The 22,913-nt window shown below is 41.4% G+C and overlaps 1 pseudogene; it reads right to left on the reverse strand.

Annotated features, from left to right (window-relative positions):
* Window positions 1-21,274: 21,274 nt before the first annotated feature.
* On the reverse strand, window positions 21,275-21,719 carry LOC147417903 (small ribosomal subunit protein uS15 pseudogene; annotated as a pseudogene).
* Window positions 21,720-22,913: the final 1,194 nt, after the last annotated feature.

Genomic DNA, 22,913 nt, shown 5'->3' on the forward strand with positions numbered 1-22,913 from the left:
CCTCCGTGGTCTTCATCTCCGAAACATTGAAGGCCACCGTTGACGCCAAGCTTAACCGGATTGTTCCCAATGCCTTTCGATCAAGGACAATCCATGCTTCATCTGCCATTGTTGTGGGCTTCTTCGCAAGACCGCCTAGTGGCAAATAGAGGTCCTTCTGGTAGAGATAGTCTTCAATATGCATCTTCCAATGTTGGTAGTTTTTGCCGTTGAACTTCTCAATCTTGAGCTTCCCTTCCTCCGCCATAACTCCCACTCAATTCAAGGAAATCTTTCCTTGAGATAATTTAGCTACGAGCAAACCTTGCTCTGATACCAGTTGTTAGGAAATAAGACGTAGCTAAATAGATAATTGAGTAGATTACTTAATGGAGAGAGACAGATTTATATACACGATATTATAGAGGAGAGAGAGAGAGAGAGAGAGAGAGAGAGAGAGAGAGAGAGAGAGAGAGAGAGAGAGAGAGAGAGAGAGAGTACACACGATATACGTGGTTCACCCAATGTGGGCTACGTCCACGGGAAAGCAGCCACTAAATGGCTTTAGTACTTCAAAACAAGAAGTAGTTTACAAAGGGATTATACCCTTAATGGAGCTCCCGCCTTGCTTCACTCTCACCACCTCACACTCACCTTGTTGCATCAACTTCAGACTATATCAAATGTGTGTAGAAATGGCCTCCTTTTATAGGCCAAAAGGGCTGCCCTCTCTTATGAGAGACAGCCATGTATAGCCGCCCTTGTGCGAATAAGTCCAAATCGGACCCTCCAATCCGCCCATGTGTGGCCGCCCTTGAGAAGACAAGTCCGCTTTTGAATTCGGCCACCGGCCATTGACTTTCGACCACCGGCCACCGACCATTGACTTTTGACCACCGGCCATTGGCCATTGACTACCGGCCACCGGCCAACCGACCGGTTGTTTTCCGACCACTTTCGGGCCGCCGTCCGGCCATAATATTCCGGCGAAAAAAAGTCTCGGGGGCCTCCGCCCCCGAGGCCTTTAAAGTTGCCCCTGATTCTTGTCCGTGAAAATTTTGGTTTCCGGTGAGTGATTTTCCTTCACGCATGATGGCTTCTCCTCATAATGGGGGCCTTACAAATGTGCGCTTTTACCACATAAAATTACAAGGGTAAATCAGGCTCCATACTTAACATGCTGAAGCAGTTGGCGACTAAGCTCGGGAGGACGTAACCTGCTCTGATACCAATTGTTGGAATTAGGGTTGCAGAGAAACGTGCACAGCTTGGAGAAGACGAAGGAAGCTCAAGGCACACAATAGAGAGTGTGATACTTAGTGTGCAATGGAAAGATGGACAGCCCTAGAGTGATGGGTGTATATAAAATGCACGGGGGGAAAAACCTCCTAAAGAGGGAAAAAAATGCCCCGGCGGTCCTAGTGTGTTCACACACATCACTACCACATGTATATGGTAACACGAATCACATATTGGCATCACTAGATGGTCAAGCTCTTTCATCACTTTGTGAACAAGCAAGACCTCCAAGCTATTGAGTTGGTACTGGGTAACTATAAGGTCAATGGTTTTCCTACTCTTGTTGCCACTGTCCCAGAAGTGCCCAAGTCGCTTCAGACCCTTATTATTCAGCTTCCTGGCTTTCTCAATCCAATAGGGATTTTGTGGTGAATCTATAACTTTGGAAAGCCAGGGGGTCCAATGTAGAATGGAGTTCTTGAAGCATGTGGCTTCTTCCCCCCACTTTAAGACTCCTGCTGCTCTATTGCATTTTCTTACCAATTCTCTCAAGCTGCCCCCCAGTCTTAAGGTAGACCACACCGAGGCTAGCAGTTTGTCATGAACCTCCACCCCTCTCCACTTTCCACCCTTTGAGCCAAGTTTAGCTGCTTCTATCATATCTCTGATCATGACAGCCCAAACTTGATCCTGTTTAGCCAAGGAAACAACAAATTTGGCGCAACAAGCTTCTGCATGGGCAACAGGGTTGAGAACTCCAAGGCCTCCTTGATTCCCGGGTCGAGCAACTAAGAAGCGGGCTAGTGAAGGCAATATAAGGAATCATAAAGGCATTCATCACTTTTATCCGACTTGGGAATGGGAGAAGAGCATACTTCCACCTACTCATTTTTGTTTTGATTTTTTCAAGCACCCACTCAAATATTTGCTTGTGAGTTACGTCCACCCCCAAGGGGGCTCCCAGATGTCTAAAGATATTCCCTTTTGTGAGAATCTCCCCCGACCAAATAGAAGGGTCAATGAGTCATTTTTCGATAGGGAGATCAGCCTTGACTTCTCTATATTACACTGGGACCCCGAAGCTACTGAGAATATTTGTACAATCTCCAGAGACCTGGGGGCACGCCTTCAAGAAGAGGAGAGAATTGTCAGCAAAAAGTTTCACTAGGAGTTGGCTATTCCTTAGATAGGCAAGGCCTTGCAACTCCCCTTGTTCCGCACTAGCTTCGAGCGTCGTGATGAGAGGATGTGATCCTATGGCGAAAAGTAGGGGGGCTAGAGGGAATCCCTGCTTAATAAACCTTTTAACCTCAAAAGAGCCCACAATTCTATCGTTGAATAGGAGCTCTGAGTGGCTTCCAACCCCCCTTACACGTACCAGCCGGCATAAGCGAGGCCCAAAGGCCAGAGCTTCCATGACAGCTTCTATATATGTCCATGTTATTCTGTCATAAGCCTTGTCCATGTCCAACTGTAGTAGAATGAACTCTTGCTTTGTGACAATTGTGTATTCGATGCCCACCATTGCTGCCAAGATGTTATCGTAAATGGACCTTCCTTTGATGAACCCATGTTGATGGGGTGAGATGATCTTGGTTAGTAAGGGGGCTAGTATGAGGGCTACTACTTTAGCTATAATTTTGTAGGCCACCGACATCATCATTATAGGGCACCAATGCTTCAGTTGAGAACAGCAGATCCGTTTTGGGATGGGTTTGATAAGCCCTCTCTTAACACTTATCTCCAATGACCCTTCGACCATGGATTTATTTTCCAATCTTGTGATTCGGGCCTTGAGATCATCCCAAAATTCTCTATAGAATTCCACCGTCATCCCATCCCAACCAGGGGAAAAGTCCTTGCCAAGGGCTTGCAATGCTAGTGAACATTCTTCTTCGGAAAATGCCCGTTCCAAGCTATTAGCTTCTGAATGGGGATTTTCCTTCTTGACACTGTGAAGTAAGGTCCCTCTGGCTTCTTCCACTTCTTGGGACTGGGTCTCCGGTCGTCCAATGATTTCACTAAGATAGATTAACATTAGACCATCCATTTTGTCATGGTTATGGAATGCTGTCCCTTTCTCATCATCGAGCGAGCGGACGTGGCCTCGGCTCTTCTTGATTTTTAGAGCCCTAAAAAATTGATCTTGATTGGAGGCTTCAGGTTGAAGAAAAGTCTCCCTGGAGAGAAGCCTTGCCTTTCTGATATCTTCTAACTGCTCATTAGCAAGGTTAGATTTGTCTCCGAGCCATTGTCTGTGCTCCTCCTCAGTAGCATGCCCATTGGCTTTTATGGAGGTAAGCAATTGTACCTCCGATGTAAGATGCAGAAGGTGTACCTCCCTAGCTTTCTTGATTCGGGGGCCCGAGGTTTTGATTGCTTTCTGGATGCTCCAAGCAAAGAGGTCCCAGGCATTGTGTTTATTGAGTTCGACATCTTTTTTGAGCTTACCCAGTGCTTTCTTGGTTAGATTCCTGAAAAGAGGGTCTTTGAATAGGTGTGCCCCTGTTACTAACAAATTTTTCTCACCTCGCTCTTGGGGTCTGCTCCTCCTCTTTATTCTTCTTAAAATGTATGTGCAGAGGAATGTGATCCGAAAGGCTTTTTGTTGGGACTACCTTCATCTCCATCAACGACGGTATCCAGTGAGCTTGGTGCGAGCAATAGCATCTGTCCAGCCTGGAGGCAGTGCGGGCATGCTGGAGGCTTGTGTAGGTGAAAACAGGCATCTTGTTCCACGGGCCAGCTTCCCATAAGTCGATCATTGCCCACTTTTCGCACAAACTTTGCCATTTAGACCTTTCTGAGCCAGCCAACATACTGGAGGATCATGTTCTATCCCCGCTCTTTTCTACCATATTAAAGTCGCCAACCAATAGCCACTCCCCTTCAATAGGAGTATCTCTAAGATGCATCCTTAGTTTAGCTCTATCTTTTGCATTGCAAGGGCCGTACACATTCACAATGGTGAAGGGATGCCCTTCCCATCTGATTCTAATCCCCAAGATTCTACCGTGTGGGTGGTTAAGAACCAACTTCGACTCCAATTCTCTGTCCGCAATGCTGAGGACACCACTGAAACCGTTACTTCCTTCTCCATAGAATACTAGTTTCTTTCCTAGCACTTGATTTCTTTTGCTATGGGCATCTAGATGGTGTTCCTGGATGGCCCAACAGTTAACTATCTTCTCCTTTTTTATTTCCTCCCAAAATAGGGTACTCTTCTTACGAGTTTTCAACCCCTTTACGTTCCAAGATTGGATAGTGAGAGACTCCATCATTAATGAGGGGTTCATTGGGATAGAGGAACGAATTCTTCAGCATCCAACTCCTCCCCCCCCCCCCCCCCCCCCCCCTTTCTCCTTGGTCTTGGGAGAATCCCGGGGTTCTAAGTCAGGGGATTCCTTTTCTTGCAATGCTGCAAATGGATTGTGTAATGGGACAATGAACCCCCCTCCTTTCAAAGGGGTGGAGGATGAATTAGATCCTTTCACCTCAAGTGTTCTCATGACTTGAAGCACTTTGGAGTCTCTTGCCACTACCTTCACTCTTTTGGCTCTGTTCAGACCAGGGACTTGGATAGCCGTCGTCGTTGTCATTGTCATAAATTTGGGGGTAGCAGCAGGAATAATGATCCTATTATTATTGCCTGCACTTTCGGAAGTTCTTTGTATGGGAATCGATTCCTCCACAATCTTTTCCTGCATCTTAATATCCATTTTCTCACATTCCATATCTCCTTCATTCTTCCCTGCATTTGTCCCTTCGTTACCGTTTCCTTGCTTCTCCAGCCCTTCCATCGGAGATTCCATTTTATTGGGGGCCTGTGCTGCCGGAGCTGCAATATCATTAGACTTCAAGGGACAATCCTTGGCGAAGTGCCCAAAGTTGTTGCATTTAAAACATGCCCCAAAGTATGTTCCAAAGTTTAGCGGAATAGTAATAAGCCCAGCTCTGACATTGATAACCATGCTCTTAGGTGGCGTATTAGACGCATCCCATCCTATACAAACCTTGTTTGAGGTTCTGCCAAACCCTCTCTTGCTAGGGATAAATAAGGGAGTGCCCAGTTGGCTAGCAAGCATCCTGAGTTTTTCCCACAGCCAGCTAGGAAGTCCCACAAACTCAACCCAGACAGGATGAAACTCTTGTAGAGATTCAGCTGAGTCGAACACTGGCTCCCAAGGCACCACACAAACTGTAGTCCTATTAAATACTAGGGGCCCTTTGTCAAGGATCTTTTCCACATCAGAGGCCTCTTTGAATCTCACTGAACAAAATTCTTTAGCTAGGTAAAAAGTACTTTCAACTGCTCCTCCATGACCAAGAATTTGAGGGCCTGAAGCCATTGAAGTATCTCAAACCTGTTCCGGATTCTTCCATTGAACCCAAATACAAGCGTTAGCTTAGCTTGCCTGGCTAACTGTTTTTTGATAAGTGTTGGTGGAATCGCTATAGTAATAGCCTCGGCAACCTCCACTTGCTGTGGCAAAGGCTTTTTTAAAGCAGAAAAGGCTCGATCTACCAACCCGTCTTTTACCAGCCCACTGTATTCTGTTTGGGAGCAAGTTCTTTTGTTGTCGTTAGGACCGGACTCAATCATTTTGTTGACTTCCATGAGCTCTTGTTGAAGTCTAGCTTTTTGATATCTCCTTCACTTGACATCCCTTCTGCTCAACCTTTTTCATAATCCTCAGAGTTAGGCCCCTTGAGTATACTAACGAACGAAATACCTGGCCTGCAAGTAGTAGATGCACTTGACTCTTTATTTACGTTCGCACAGATGGGACCCTGAGGAACTCTGTCTTTGAGGGTTTTTACCTCGAATTTGAACCCTTGTGCTGAGCCCATTTTCTCTCTTGTTTCCTCAGAGGGAACTTTTTTAGTCGGGACAGTTTTGACCTCTTTCATGGTTGAAGACTTTGGCGAGTTGGGGCTTGACTTTTCCGTATCATGTAGCGGTCTCAAGACCGAGCCACTGCCCACATCCATCGGCACGGCTAGCTCAATTTTGGATATTTTCCCTGTCGCTAACATCCTTGAAAATTTGACAATATCCTCACTTGCGATCAGAACGTCGAGTTCCATTATCAAGTGTCGCACCCTTACAACCCTTGATTAAACTCAAGACCTTAAAGGCACATAGGCAAAGAGACACAGAGGTAAATCTCGCTTGCTTGATATAAACTTAAGGCTAGATTTTGGGAAGCAAAGTGGAACTTCTTAATTTAGATCACCAAATAAGAAAAAAAAACAAAACGTAGGCATGAGCTGATTATCGCGATTATTGACAAGAGATAATAATCGTTGTTAAAAACGACAATTATTAGCAAGAACAACAGCGAAAGAGGGAGCAGGGGCGGCGAGAGCACCCGTGAGCGAAGGAAGCGGGAGCTGCACCCGACCACTGGGAGGTGTACTAGGGGAGAGAACTGAGCAGCACCTGCGTGAGTGAAGCTTATTGGCAAGCGCTACGAGAGAGCAGCTAATAGGCACTCTATATCTGGGGCTAGGGGCGCATCAAGCAGCCTTCGCTACCGAAGACCTCGCATGCCATCGCCCGCCTAGTTCAAGCTTAGGGTTCCTGGAGTCGCCATCGCTGATTCTTAAAAACATCTTTCGCTTCGGCACTCAATCTTTCATATTCCATGCCTTTCTTCTTAGGCTCAAAGCAAAAACAAAACCTACAAAGAGTTTCCTAATAAAAGCTTCTTTGTGAGAGGAAAGAATAAACACTCACGCTAACATATGGTATCACAATAAAAGATTGCTTTTTTCTTTTTGAATAAAAAAGTGTGACAACAATCAACTATTTAGTTTATAATATATTACAAAAGCATAGAAAATAATGTTGGACACAATACTCAATGCCCCTCTTTAAAGAGATGTACACAAATGTCAACACCCTCATAAGTTCTTAAAAGAAATAATTTAAAATAAAAATTAACTTATCATGTGGCATTAATCGGCAAGATTTTTTTTTCGAGGAAGGTAGAAGATTAAATTACTGAATGAAAAATAGAGTACATGGGACCCACAAGTAGGGGGTGGGTTAGCCCCAAGACAAGAATATTACACCATAGAATCTCTGAATCTAAATATAGGGGCTAAGTAAATCCTAAGAAGTAAACTCTTCCATTTTTGCCATCTATAAACCCTTTGAATTTGGGGCAGAGACATTTCATGTGAATAGTCCTGGATTAGATTACATGATAGAGTAGCTGTCTTATGCAACTCCTTTTTTAACTCTTCAAGGTTCATGGAGTGAGAAGAGCAAAAAATGGCATCATTTCTTTGCAACCAGATGTTCTAGATAACTATACCGCTCTAGATATTCCACAGTAGAATATCTATACCTTTACATGGGCCTAGTAAAAGACTCTGTGCAGTGAGGGGGGCTAATGTGACCTGCCTCCATGCTTGTTGAAGCAAGTTGATGATGAGTCCATTGTAGCTGCAGCTATAGAACAGATGGGCACAATATTCTACAGAACCCTTACACCTTGGGCACCTGCCATTGCTCGCTCTGGCTTGAAGGGCTCTCTTGCAAGTCCAAATTCCTTGTTGGATTGTTAACCATAGCAGGTGGTTGTGCTTGCTAGCTATAGGAAAAGCCCATATACATTTGAATCTGTACTCCCACTGTTTACAGCTCCATTGGACTTTCCACTTCTGATTGAGTCTCTTCTTCATGCTTTCCCTCCCCTGCTATTTAGCTGCTTGTAGATTTCAGCAGATATGGAAATTGCTAAACTTAGTTGTTCTTGTCTTCTGTGAGGGAGGAACAACTTTCCAACACTTTGTTAGCCCTAGCTAGGCACCATTGAGTTGTAATGCCAGGAATACCATACCCTCTTGAAGTTCTTCTGGCGCCTTTAGTCTGTGGTTATGAAAAAAGTCCTTCCAGTATTTGATTCCCTTCTTATGACATCTGTGGGCTCTTCTACCCAGCTCAGCCTTAAATCTACATGCAAAAAAGCCTAGCCAACAAGAGTCATTCAAAAAACAATGCATGTTAGAAACAAACTCTTTAGAAGGTTTCCAAATGGTTTCTGACCCAGTTCCATTACTTCCGGAACCTACATACCAGAGGAGATCCTATAGGGATAATGCCCACTTTTGAGATAAGTGTTTCCCCAGCTCTAGAGCAGACCAGGCTTTGTATCCTTCAAGTTTGAACTTGCCAAGCTTTCTTTTGAGTAGAAGTGCCCAGTAATCATTGGAGTTGGCTGCCCTTCATATCCATTTTGCTCCCATCTTCTTGGCCAAGTGGTCCAAGTTGAGCAGACCAAGTCCCCCTAAAATCTAGGTTGTTGACATACCTCCCAAGCAACCTTTGGGATTTTATGAGAATCCAAATTACCCACGAGAGAAAGTTCCTGGATAGTGAGTAAACTTGAGCTAGTTGGAACTTTGATGGGGTCTGGCAAGACAGAAAACATATTAGACTAGGTAAAAGAAAATGATTTTAAACAAAGGCTGTTGATGCAATGGAGGGGCTATGGTATTGCCATCTGAAGACCTTTTGTTTGAACTTGCCCACCTCTGTTTCATAGTTACGTCCTTGAACCCCATGGGTATGCCCAGCAATTTGATCACTTGCCCTTCTCTGATTGGCTTACATCCTGCATCTACTATTATCTGAGGGATAAAACCATTAGAACTTAGAGCCACTAGCTGCACAAAAAATCTCTGGGCATTGCCAAAAAGAGTTAACAGTTTCCTGTTCATTTGACATAACTCCAATAGTATCATCAGCAAACTGCTCCAGACAAAGATCCTTAACTGCATGAGGGATTTTGATACCCTTTATCTCATTTTTTTCCATTGCATCCTGCACTAACCACCCAAGAGCATCTGAACAGATAGCATAGAGAAGGGGGAATATGGGGCAGCCCTTTCTAATGGAATTGGTCAAAGAGAATACATGTGACAATTCTCCATTGTTTCTAACTCTGGCACAAGCATTACCAAACAATGTTTGAATGCATCTGATGAACTTCCTACCAAAACCAATGTCAAACAGAGATTGCCAGATAAAGTCCCACTTCATTCTATCATATGCCTTATCAAAGTCAATTTTGAAAAAGACAAACTCCTACCCAGTTTCCTGAGCATGCTCAATAGCTTCCCACAGAGTGATAATAGAATCAAGCATAAATCTATTTTTTATGAAACCTTCTTTCTCAGGCAAAATAATTTGGTGCATGATAGGACTAATTCTTCTCGCTAGAGACAGAGCAAAGATTTTATATAAAGAAGTCAGACGACATGTGATGGGCCTCCAATTAACCAACTCCTCCTTGTCCCCCCTTTTATGAATGAGCTTTACTACTCCAATGTTTATACAAGTGGAAAGGGATCTTGTTTTTAAGGCTTCCATCCATATGGCCATGATGTGGGGGCAAAGGAAGTCATAATACTGTTTAAAGAACTCACTTGGGATTCCGTCAATACCCGGTGACTTGCCTGCCTTTAAGGCAAAGATGGAGTCTTTGATCTCCTCTGTTGAAAGGGGATGGTCAAAGGACTTGGACAAATTACCAAAGAGAGTCTTTTTCCTTACCTTGGCAATGTTTGCTCTTGCATTCACCTGACCAGCCCCCCTCACAGGAGGAGTAGAGAAGATTTCAACATAATAGTCATGGACATATTTGCAATGGTCCAAATTTGCAAGATTTTTCCAATGGTTTAGATTTTCACCCAACAATCCACCCTTTACTAAGGCCCATGTCACACTGGAACACACAAAACACGACCCAACTGAAATGACGAGCGCTCATTGGCTGTGCAAAAAGGCAAAGATGGCCTGCACAGCTTGTCAGAGGGACGGCCTCCCCAACCCGGCCAACTTTCGCTTTGCCTGACCATGCTCAAAACGTAGACGCGCGAAAGCTCTTGACAGGCGTTGAGCTCTGTCACTCAGCGTCAACTGCGCAGAGTCAACCACTTGGCTACTTGCCATTTGTTGCAAGAGCAGGCCGAATTTTTTTTCTAACTCTAGTGTGACACTGTGAAGCCGCCCACAGCTGAAAAAGAAAAGGAATGGGTGTCCCAGTGTGACAGGGGCCTAAGGACTACTTATGTAGTCCAAAAAGACTGAGCATGCAGAAAAAGTGCAGGAAGCTCAGGATCCATGAAGCACAGTGTGAATAGCTAGCTGCCCTCCGTCGTAGGCAAGGACTGTCCATGGCGAGCTTGGACGCCCATAGTGTCACACAAGGCGGACATTATTAATGAAGACAAAAAAATTCAGTTTACTGATTAGCAAACCAACGTAGCCGAGCAACACATAGCATCATATGCTCAATCCAAGTAATAAGGCATGCTCATGTGTGACGTGGCGTGAAATATATATGCGGCCATTAGACCACCCGCTCATCCGTCCAAGTTTGTATGTCACACGAAGTGGCTCCTACTTATTTGTTGTGCAAGATTATCAACCGTTATTGAAACGTTGATTGGTTAGATCTTCATCTGGGCGATGATGGTCGAGCATGACCCCTTGGACGTACACTTACTTGCCATGGACGTGAGTTGGCACACTATGTCAGCATTTGTGCTGCTTGACCACCGCTCTGTGTGATTGCAACACCTTCAAGGTGCTGATTGTAATTCGCCCAGCTCATCCTTTCGTTCATTTGTCTGGAAAAGTGTGACAGGGGCCTAAGTATTTTTCATGTCCACTAGAGGAACTTTCCCCCTAATTCTTGGGACTTTTCTTACCAAGTGGAGACACCACAAACACTCACATACTTGTTTATGTTCACACAAAGCAAGCATGTTCTACCTTGGACATGTGGCCTAGTCAAGCTTAGTAAACAAAGACTGGAGTCAACTTACTAAATGAGGAAGGGCTGATCTAACCTTAGTCTTTAGATTTTCCCTTTCATTTAAGAAAAATCATAAGCTTACCTTTTAATTAAATAGCTCGGGTGTAAGACCTTTGCATAAACCTTGGAGGCTTATGAACTTGACCCGAGGCTACAACCTACTACCTGCTAATTTAGGACCTACTAAATTAGGATAATCTTTGGCAAAAATAAAACTCACCCTTTGGGCTTTAAAACTTTCACCTTCTGTGCAAAACCTTAGCACAATGCTTTGGAGATGCCGCTAAGCTGCTCCCATAACCTCCTAAATTTAGATATTTGGTGGCAAGTTAAAATTTTACCATAAGGATTTCCTGACTTCGTACTTGGAATCTAAAGAGTTATTTTAATGATTTGAGCTTAGCACAATCACTTTCTATTTTTAGACTCCTATAATTGCTCTCGATCATCTCCTTTGTCTTTTTGTACCTTTGATCAAGGCTACTCGAGATACATTTATCCTTCCTTGACTTGTACCTCTGATTGAGATAATAAATTAGCAACTACCCTTGCTCTTTTTTGGAATTTACCCCTTTTGGTCCCAAGCCTTGAGCGGTTGGTCCATTAACACTTAATCAATTTCACTTGTTCTCTTTTTATTTTCACTAGACTTAAGTGGCCAAATTAAGTTGGAAAATACTTTTAGAATGTTAGAAATTAATATTCACGACACATACACACCTACATAGTCACATTATATGATGAGTCATGAAAATTAGAAGAAGGAGAGGACAAGACAACAGGACAGAAAGTGCCATGTGCACCTCCTAATCTAGAGTACTATGTATGCATATAAGAGGGGAGATACAAGACTGAGAGGAGATGCCACCAAATTTAATTTTACGTTTGCTTAAATTATCTTCTCTCTTTAGAATGGCCAGGGTCTTAGGGTGCCAAAAGATTGAAGCAAACTTCGAGAGTGCCAATGCAATTAGTTTAAGGTGCATCTCAAAACCTTAGGGTGCAAAAAGGATTATGCAACCTCTAGAAGTACCAATGGAATTTTTTTTGAAATCAAATGCGATTTTACAAGACCAAAATGAGCTAAAAACAGGTCTTAAAGGCCTCCAAAAGTGTGCAAGAATGCTAACAAAAAAGGGAGATGTGTGCTAGCTTGAATATGGCTTGAGGACCCCTAATTATCCATGCACAAACACCTCTTAAGAAAGAGCGGTGGATACTCCTCAAAAGAAAAGCAGTAGGGTAAAAAAGTAAAGGAAAAGTCCCAAAATGGCAGGAACTACCAAAAGGACATGCTAGAGAACCAATCTCTAAAAACAACTTATAATTTCTAAAACCAAAAACGATGAGATCTATGATTTTTGTGTTGAATACTTTTTGAATAGAGGAATGAAAGATTTCAAAGAACACGAATTACTGGTATACAAGGGGCTAAAGGCAGCATGCAAAGCAAGACTTCTCCCTCTCAAAAAGCTCTCTCTCTCTCCCTCCCCCCCTCAAAATTGTCCATAGCTACTATGTACTTTAGAGAAGGATTGGGCAAGATATCATGCGTTTTCATGGGCCTTTGGGAGTCCCATGTACTAGTGTTGAGACCCGAGATAGCAGCTATAGTGGAGCGTTTGTAGTTGGCATTGTCAGTTGTGTGATGACTGATGCTAGCATGATGCATCATGAAGTTATGCATGTCATTACGGGACACATGTAGGATATGCATGGACATTCTAGCAGAGATATGCGATTTTGCTCATCACTAGAACCCTCCTAGAGCCTAAACGGCCGCATGCATGTAATTCAAGAGAGCCAGTTTGAGAGAGTCTCTCACTTATATCCATGTATATTCTACTAGGTCATATAGTAGTTCCACTTACTAGTTACATAGAAGACAATGACAAAATAGCTAATATTCAAAATTGTGTTAGTTCCATTCACAGAACATGATTCACCTTATGTGGTTGACCCAACAAGACGATAAGGTGTATAGTTGTTACTACCAGCTAATGTATGACCATGTGTTCCTTGTGTCACCAAAGTTCATTTTTGGTCGACTTAAATGAATTTTCTCTCTCTCTAGAATTGGCTATTTTAGTGAGAGAAAATAAAAATAGTGCTATTCTAGTGAGAGAAGATAAAAATAGTAGAAGGACCAATTATGTATAATGGGTAGAGAAATGTGTTTGTGAACTGGAGAGATTCAAAATTTGAATGCATTCATCAAAAGTGCCAATGGAATTCACTAAGGATTCAATTGGGATTTTATGGGGCAAAGACAGGATATAAGCGAGTCCAAAAGAGTTCACAATGGATCCCAAAAGCCTTCAAAAAGTGAGATCGATAACCAAAAAGTGGGAATGGGGGCCAAGGTGTTATTATCCACATATGCAAACCTAAAGCTATGTGGAGATAAGGGATGTGGTCCAAGCCTCCTAGGCAAAAGAGGTGAGAGGAGTAGCTCTAAAAATAGAAAACTGCTTTTATAGGACCTAGAATGAGTATTTTTGAATAACTCATAAAAGAAAGCATTCGTGTAAAAATGGCCTGCAAGGATTATTGGAAATGATTATTTTTGGAATAACTCAAAAAATAAGACGTTTTTGTAAAAAGGGCTCACTAGGATTATTGGAGACAACAAGATGAACAACTTTGTAGTTCAAAGTTTTTTCATTTAAGGACTGTAAGAGAGAGATTTCTTTGTTTTTCAGCAGGGTTGCTCTAGAGAGCAAGGAAACTTTTGTCTTCCTGGCTCTTGAAGCTCTAGGAAATCCTCAGCCAAAAGAAAGCTGTCCATGCTCTTCTCAAGGCTCATCATCTTCTCTCTCTCTCTCTCTCTCTCTCTCTCTCTCTCTCCTCCCCACACACACAAGCCTCCATAGCTATGGCTCCTCAAGCTTTTACATGATTAACTACGCAGCTTACTACTCCTTAATGCTTACATATCTTCTTCCAACGTGATATTTTCTTAATCCCCATAGATCCTATCACTCATGAGATGTTTAAGGCCATGAGATTGAGTTCAACGAGGTATTTTAGGTGAAAATTCTAATTGCAGCCTCTACCAAATTCTAGAGTTTTCATCTCTTCATTTTATGTAGTTAAAAGTGTGATTAGCCAGTTGTATTGATTGGAAGCTCTTGTAAAGAATAATAGCTAATTAATACAAAGTCCTTTCAAAGGGGGCGTTGGCTCCAAAAAGTTGGCCCTCAACTGGTGTCGAATTCTCTCTCTCTCTCTCTCTCTCTCTCTCTCTCATTTTTGGTACATGTATGTGATGTGTGATTGAATCTAAGTTAATGCTTGCTTTGCAATTCTCATGCTCAAATATGCTCAATGTTACAAAATTTATTGATTACTCTAGTTAATCTAATTTTTGTTGCACCTTAATTTCAATTCTCTAACATTTGTATCAGAACATATCTAGCCTATCTTTTTCTTTTTGAAGAAAGAGCGGTTTTAGGATGAGCATGTAAATGAGTATTGGGATCTATTAACTGGTGTATTTTGCAACTTAAACACCTTGGGATCTATTGTATTAATAGTGGACCCTTATCGGGCTTACCTTTGGTTGTATCACTATTGAGCATACAAAATCTCAAAAAGATTTTGTTAGCTTTAAGATGGGCAATGTATGACCTTGCTGTCTATCTTGATTAATTAAAAGGGTTTAAACCAAGGGTGTGTAAGATCCAAAGAGATTTCTCTTTATTCAAAAAGAGTAATAGCTGTGGTTGTTCACACAAAATAGTTATATCTCACACGGAACTTTTGATTCACAAAGAACCATTACTATGTTTAAACACAATCAAGAAGAGGAGAGAGTGATTGACTTCACCAGTTTAAATTTGTACAATGATGTTGCAACTGCTAATGAATTTGAGCACTTGAATTTCTTGTTTGCAAGTTACAAGAAGCTATAGAAAATCCTATTTTGCAGGTTGTAGTCCAAACACAACTGCAAAGAAGGAATCTTAGTGTCCGTGCTCCCAGAGAGAATTCTCCTGTGAAGTCTCGTAAAGAGACTTCAAAAGAGGAAAGTTTATCGAGCGCAAAAGCGCTCATCTTCTACAAGAAGAGGAAGAAGCCCTCAATGTGAAGCAAATACAAAGATACAAGAGAGAAATCTCCTGTGAATGAAGAAGATATTATTGTGTCATCTGATGCAGATGTACATCCTAGGAGATGTTGAAGAGTTTCCTCACCATCACCCACCTTTGGGAGGAGAAGATCTTCAAGATCTCATTCTTCTTCCCATTTTGGGGGAGTTGGAAGAAGCCTCAAACAAAATGGAGAAAGAAGAAACCATTCAGGTCTTTGTCATCATTGAGCTCATCTAGATCCATGAGTTTCTCCTACTCAGACAACAATTCTCCCAAGGCACATAGGAGAGGCCATCAACGCTCTCATGCTGCCTAGAAGTGAGCATCTTGCCTAAGAAAGTTCAAGGAAGGAGGTAAAATCAAACCTTCCTCTCCTTTGATGGAACTTTTAGCAATGTGGACAAAGTTCTAAGATTTATCCAACAATTTGATGCAGCTTTTGGGGATGGAAATTTTTTGGAGTCATCCAAACTTTGACATGTTGCTATGCTTCTCCAAAAATCACCTCGTTAGTGGTGGGAAAGCCTCTGCTCCAAGGGAGAAGCTTTGAAGACTTGGAAAACATGCCAAGTTGCTATCATGAAACAATTCTTATCTAGTGGGCTTCTCACCAAGTGCTTACGGCATGGCAAAGCCTAAATCATGATGGAGAGAAAATGCAAAGATATGTGGAGAACTTTTGGGTTCTACAACTCAAAGCTATAGGATACAAGTGCATTAACTTCTTGGAGCAAAAGCAACAATTCTGTGATCGGATCCTTGAAGATTGGAGAAACTATATCAACACACAAAGATCCCCGACCGTTTTGGAGGTTATCCACCATGCAATGGTAGCCTCATACATCAAATTCCAAGATTAGAACAAGGGTTCAAAGCCAAAGAATGTGAGATACAAGATGCATGAGAAATGACAAAATTCAAATCAAAATGTTCCTACCAAAATTGGGAAGCCTAAAGATAAATCTGGCTACCAAGGTAAGAATCAATTATCCCCTAAAGATATAGAGCATTATTTAAGGACAATAGATGTTTAAAATGTCGTGAACAAGGTCATTCTTACTGTACATGCCCTCAAAACCATGCAAAGAAGGAATCCCCTAGAAATGCAATGGTATTCCATTTGGAAGTCCCATATGTTATGCATGGGGAAAAGTGAGAGAACATGATGCACTCATCCTCTTTGATTTTGTTTCGACACACAGTTATATATCATTGGGATTAACACTTAAGCTAGGGATACATGCTCATTATATGGGGAAAACATATGCTACTGTAGGACCCTTTGAAGGCCAAGAGACTCTAGTCACACCTTTTGAGTGCTAAGTTAAGGCTTCATGTTCAAGGGTATGCGGACAAAGAGGATTTTCTCATCTCTCCACTAAAATATGAGAATGTTTTTCTTGGAGCACCATGGATTGATTGTATGGCAACTTCCTTCAAGTTTCCAGAGAGGTTGGTAGCATTTCAGCACAAGGGTAGAGACATCACTCTGCGAGTCAATGAGAAGGGGCATACCATCCCCATTCCAACTCATGACTCCTTTGACAAATCAATAAAGAGTTCTATTTTTGATTACATAATACTTGTCAAGGATGTTTCTAAAAATAATTTTGTCTCTTCTAATGGTTCATTAAAAGTAGAAAGCAGTTTCTATTCATTTCTAAATGACATGCTGATCATTTTATTGTGATGACATCCGAGGACAGTTACCTCCTAGAAGGGGGGATGATGATCATAGAATTGAGCTTATACCAAGAGGCTCTCCTTATAAACAAGCCTCCTTATCAAGTCTCATGAGCTCAACAAGAGAAGATTATGTCACAAATCAATGAACTTATGCAAAAAGGAATGGTAAGACCTAGCTCTTTGCCAATTTGTTCTCTTGTATTAGTGCACAAAAAGGATGGTACATACAAAATGTGTGTAGACTATCGTGCATTAAACAAGACGACTGTAAAGAACAAATTTTTGGTCCCACGAATTAAGGATTTTTTTGATAAGCTACAAGGATCTACCTACTTTAGTAGAATAGACCTTAAAAGTGGTTATCATCAAATACAAAATGTACGAGAAGATATTTACAAGAAAACCTTTTGGCTTGTACGAAATCGTCATGCCTTTTGGGCTGACGAATGCTCCAACCACATTGAATTAAATGATGGAAATAATTTTTTGTGTACATAGGGCTTACAATGGAGTATTCTTTGATGATATTATAGTCTACTTATTTCCTTAAATGAACACAAAGAGCATCTTAAAGTAGTGCTTCAAGCATTGCAAGAGAATAAGTTATTCATCAATCGCAAAAAGAGTGATTTTTTCTTAGAAAAGATTCAATATTTAGGTCATATTATCTCAAAGGATGGTATTCGCATGGATCCACAAAAGCTTGAGGTGATAAATGAATGGCATGAACCAAGGAATCTACATGAGCTTCGAAGTTCTATTGGAATGTGCTCATACTATAGACTATTTATTGCAAAATTCTTAGCGATAGCAGGACCATTACACGATTTAACCAAGAAGAATTTCAAGTATATATGGACTCAAAAGGAGAGAAAAGCCTTCACTAAGCTTAAAGAGAGACTCACATCTCAAACCTCTCAAAGCCATTTGAGGTCCATTGTGTTGCTAGTGGTGATTGCCTTGGAGCAGTACTACTTCAAGAAGGGCATGCCATAGCATATGAGAGTCACCGATTGCACTCTGATGAGATTATTCTTGGTATCTACAAAAAAGAGCTTCTAGCTATCTTACATGCCTTGGATACATGAAAGCATTACTTACTTGGGATGCCCTTCATCATTCAAAGTGATCACCAAAGCTCAATTACTTCATGACACAATCCAACTTTTCAATAGAAAATGAGGTGGAATAATTTCCTTTTGCAATTTCATTTTCACATTGCTCACATTCCTGGCAAGCACAATCAAGTAGCCAATGCAATGCTGTGTCAATAGCCTCTCACAATGATCTAACCTCCATGGTAGATGAGTACACTAATGAACTAGATTTTCAAGATGTTATGTCTGCCATAGCACAAGGGAAGATGCAACAACCATATGTGGTTCAAGATGGCTATCTTATCTATGGCTCTTGGCTATGTGTTACTAAAATTTAAGAGATAAGGTCATATATGAATCGCATGCTCCACCATATGTTGGGCATAAAGGGGTTCATGCAACAATGAATGCAATTGAGATATATTTCTTTTGGTCTACAATGAAAAAGGACATACAAAAATATGTGACTCCATGCATTACTTGCCAAAAGATAAAATATGGCCATGGGAAGCAACCTACTTTCCTCCAACTGCTCCCAATTCTCGATTCTCCATGGGAGAGTATTGCTATGGAATTTATATTTGGCTTACCAAAGTCTATCCATGGGGATATAGGGATATGGAAAATAGTAGACACGTTTAGCAAGCAAGCTCATTTTATACCTTTAAAAAAGACTATTACGGCTCCACGTATGACACAAATATTCATCTCACAAATATTTATGTATCATGGTTTGCAACAAGTATTTTTTCTGATAGAGATCCCATAAGTACTAGTAATTTTTGGAAGGGACTCTTTGAGAATCTTGGAACAAAGCTCAATTTCTCTTCATCCTATCATCCTCAAACAGATGGGCAAAGTGCAAATTGTGAACTCCATTGTGCTTGATCTACTCAAAGACTATGTAATAGAAGTAGACCAACACAACCAATGGGAGAAGTATCTACCTTTGATAGAATATGCATACAATGTTGTGCATTCTTCTACAGATAAAGCACCTTTTGAGGTAATTTAAGGAAGGTCACAAGTTTCCTCCATTTTGAAAATGCATGGGAAGATCTTTACTATTGATGAGTATAGTCGTGGCTTAGGTGATGCTTTTGCTAAGATCAAAGAAGCTATCTCTATCTCACAACAAAAGCACAAGGCTAGTGCTGACAAGAGTAGAAGAACTCTTTAGTTCAAAGAGAATGACTCGATTCTCTTAGATTTTTCCAAAGTTGACTTAAGGCACAATACGGGCAAAAGTTGGCATGGAGAAGTCGTAAAATTAGCGCATAGGTATTATGGACCATTCCAAATTCTACAACCAATCAATGAAATGTATTATCAACTTAAGCTACCTTCTCATTGGCCAATCCATAATGCATTCCATGTAAGTCTACTAAAGGGCTACAAGGGTGATCCACCACAAGAGCCAGTGGGCAGACGATCCTCGAGTATTTGAAGGGGCTAAAGAGATATTACAATCCAATCATATCATTTGCCACAAGGTCCTACGCAATGGTAAGGTACTACATAAGTATCTCATTAAATCTAAAAAGTACCCTTTTGAAGATGCTAAATGGATGCAAGAGCCACAATTGAAAGATATTATGTCATTTGTAGCTACCTACAATGAATTGCATGCAAAGCCCTAATGTTTTGGCATCGATGTATTCAATGAAATGCAATGAAGAAGGACATGATTCTCTTTTGAACTCTATTATGTAAAGTTCTTCAATGATGTTTAAATGCAATGTATATGCATACCAAATTTTGCACACTCGTGGCACAGTTTCTCTCGAGTACTCGTAGACTTGCAATCTACTACGGAAAGGTGTTAGTGCTAGCATGGCAAATGTTCTCCCAAGTGCCAAGTAGATTTGTCATTTACTTTGGAACGATATTGAATGTGCTAAAAGTGGATCTTGATAAAAAAGCCAATGAATCAAAGCCTACCTCTCTTGAATAGAAGCATAGTCAAGGACGACTATGATTTTATAATGCCACCAAATTTCATTTTGGTCTACTTAAATGAATTTACTCTCTCTAGAATTGGCCATCCTAGCGAGAGAAAATAAAAATAATAGAAACACCAATTATGTACAATGGGCAGAGGAATGTGTTTATGAATTGGAGAGTTCCAAAATTTGAATGCATTCTTCACAAGTGCCAACGGAATTCGATAAGGAGCCCTGTTGTGTTGAGCCCTGTTGGCCTAAAAACCACCATAAGCATACCTTTCTGCAATCACTTGACTACCTTGGGCCTTCATGCCTACTCTAGCACTTTAGCATGCATGTGTAGATACCCATAGCATTGCACTATCCACTTCATAGCACTGAAAACATTTGGCTGCACCAATGTCTCCATACCCAAACTTTTACATAATGAACTACACAGCTTACTACTTCCTAATTCTTACATATCTTCTTCCAAGACGATTTTTGCTTAATACCCCACACATCCTATCACCTGCAAGGTGTTAAGGGCCTTGGGGATTGAGTTCAATGATGTGTTTTAAGTGAAAAGTCTAATCTCAACCTTTGTCAAATTCTAGAGTTTTCATCTCTTCAATTTGTGCAGTTAAAAGTGCAATTAGCTAGTTGTATTGATGAGAAGATCTTCTAAAGAAAAAGAATTAATTGATACAAAGTCCTTTTGGAGGGGGGGTTGGCTCCAAAAATTATGGCCCTCAACTGATGTTGAATGTTAGGGGTTGGTGTGTCTCTTACCCCTGCTAGATACACCAAAGGCGTCCGACTGCCCATCACTTGTACACACCTTATTCTTTACTAGATAGAAGAATAAGAGGTGTTCTCTCACACACTGTGTTGAGTTGCTTCACCCACATGTTATGTTCTCTCTCTCTCTCTCTCTCTCTCTCTCTCTCTCTCTCTCTCTCTCTCTCTCTCTCTCCTTCTTCTCTGCACATGGATCGCATTTTCACACTCACAATTGGTATCAGAGTGCATGGCAATTGCAAAGAGCATGGCGGTGTCAATAGCTTGATTGCTCTTGATGGTGGAGAGATCAAGAAATCTTGAAAGATTTGTGAGAACACAATGGGAGTTTGTGAGCTCAGGTGAGAGTGAAGTATGCTCTTGTGGAAGTTCAGAAGAGAGTGTGAAAGATAGTGTGTAGGTGAAGGTACTACCCTAAAAATTGTGTGTTGCAGCACTATTTTTAAATTTTTTTTCTCCTTCTAGATTGCAGATTTGAAAATTATGCCTACAATGCCCCTTCATTTACGTACTCAGTTACAACAATCATTTGTCATGTCTCAAACAAAAAGGCTCAATCTCTTTGTTGTGCCTTGAGAACATCAAATCCTAAAAGGCCAAGAATAGCTCCTAGCTTGTTCCTAAGCCACAAGCATACTTGCTATAGCACTCTCATATTTCCAATTTGGAGGAAGCTTGGTTTTCTTGTAGTAGGTAGCCAACCTATCAACTCGACTCTCAACCAAAATCAACCTAAAGTTAGAGTCCTTATCCTTGAGGTTTCCCTCCAGATGCTTTCTCACTACAACCGCCTTTTTGATCAAGTGGTACAAAATCTTCAGGGATCTCAAGGCCTAAACCATTCCCTTTCACGATTCTCAGGACAGTCACACTCTTAACTTGCCCAATTCCAAGAGAGTCTCTCAAAATAGCACCAATTTGAGATGGAGTTAAACCCTTCTTAGCAAGCTTGAAGATGTGATCCTCAACCTCTTGATTGAAGATCTTCAGCGAGCTAGGAGGAGTCCTCTTGTATGGTAGGGTAGATGAAGACATACCATTCTCATGACAGTGCATATGCCCCATGATGATGGGCAAGTTTATTGAAGCAGGCCGGTAGGGGCGATAGAAACTCTATCTTCAACAAAAATCACCACCGAAGAGAAGTGCAGAGGAAGTGCACCAAACCTGGACAACGAGTGCTTCTACATACTACTATATCCTACAGTAGTACCACTTATCGGCACATTTGCCTTTAAGTGGGAGATTGTTGTTGAGGTAAATGTGGTATGCCTCTTACCCGACTATTACCCGATCGGATGCAACAAAGGTGTCGGATGTCCATCACTTGTACACACCTTATTCTTTACTACATACAAGAATAAGGGATGCTCTCTCACACACTGTGTTGAGTATCTTCACCCACATCCTGTGTTCTCATTATCTCTCTCTCATTCTTCCTCTCCGCACACGCATCTCATTCGCACACTCACATTGAATTCTCTCTCTCTCTCTCTCTCTCTCTCTCTCTCACACACACACACACACACACACACACACACACACACACACACACACACACACACACACACACACACACACACACACACACACACACACACACACACACAATTTTGGTACATGTATGTGATGTGTGATTGAATCTAAGTTAATGCTTGCTTTGCAGTTGTCATACTCAAATATGCTCAATGTTACAAAATTGATTGATTACTCTAGCCAATCTATAATTTTTGTTGCACCTTAATTCCAATTCTCGGACACCTTGGGCTGAAGGCCAAGAATATTTTACGTAATACATGTTCTCTTCTTTGATGTGAACATCATAAGGGGTCTCCGTGAGTAATTGAAACATGACATATAACCTTTGTGTTAATGTAATCTCCTCTATGAAGGTCACAATCATGCTACTAGATGCCTCCAATCTTTGTTGTGCTTCTTTTAAAATCCCATGCCTCCAAATCTTTCCTCTCCAAATGCATGAGGTTTATGTTTATGGCTCTTATAGTGTAGCCAAATGGTCAATCTCAAGTCCAGCCTCTTTGAGCATTGGAAAATCCTCCATTGAGATGTTAGTTCCCTTGGCTACGGACTACAATTCTGGTACAACAAGTGACACAGTCATTTGCTTTTTCACCACCTTCATGTGGTCAACATCGTGATTGCAAAAACCATAACCATTGTGCAATGGTCTTGATCTTAGAGGACCTCTCTAACCAAAAGCATGGTGCTACCATCCTCACCACACGGCTTTGAATTTTG

This window comes from Adiantum capillus-veneris, chromosome 30, assembly GCF_014529385.1.
Source record: "Adiantum capillus-veneris isolate H3 chromosome 30, ASM1452938v2, whole genome shotgun sequence".
Taxonomy (NCBI): domain Eukaryota; kingdom Viridiplantae; phylum Streptophyta; class Polypodiopsida; order Polypodiales; family Pteridaceae; genus Adiantum; species Adiantum capillus-veneris.